Here is a 602-nt window from a genome sequence, read left to right on the forward strand (position 1 = left end):
GCATATTTGGATGAAGGTGTTGATTCAGAATGTGCAATGGTAAAGCTAGAAAAAAAACTATTCCAATGTTCCAAATCCCCATTACAATAATTCACATTCATTCCTGAAGCAAATTTGTTCAAGGTTGAATCGGTGCTCAAATTTGTAAAATGCAAGGCATACGCATGAAGCTTCTTCGCAACGTGACAACGCCCCCACCAGGCACGGCATGCAAAATCCCCATTACAATAATTCACATTCATTCCTGAAGCAAATTTGTTCAAGGTTGAATTGGTACTCAAATTTGTAAAATGGCAAGGAATTGAAAAGCGTGCGCATTCAAGTACTCAAAGCCATTCCTTTTTTTATGACCGAAAAACAAAAACTAAGGAAGGCATACGCAAGAAGCTTCTTCGCAACGTGACAACGCCCCCACCAGGCACGGCATGCAAATTACACTTCTCTATATTCTTTTTGCAGGCATATTAAGGACAGAAATGATATGCGACTTTCCTGTTCTCCTGCGCACGCACACAAACAGGCGGCTATGAGGGGAGCGGGGGGTGGGGGCATCCTTAGCAGCAACCACACAAATGAAGCCTTTGCTGACCCTGTCTACCTGC

The sequence above is a fragment of the Hippocampus comes genome, unplaced genomic scaffold (genome assembly GCF_001891065.2).
Source record: "Hippocampus comes isolate QL1 unplaced genomic scaffold, H_comes_QL1_v1.1 scaffold181, whole genome shotgun sequence".
Classification (NCBI taxonomy): domain Eukaryota; kingdom Metazoa; phylum Chordata; class Actinopteri; order Syngnathiformes; family Syngnathidae; genus Hippocampus; species Hippocampus comes.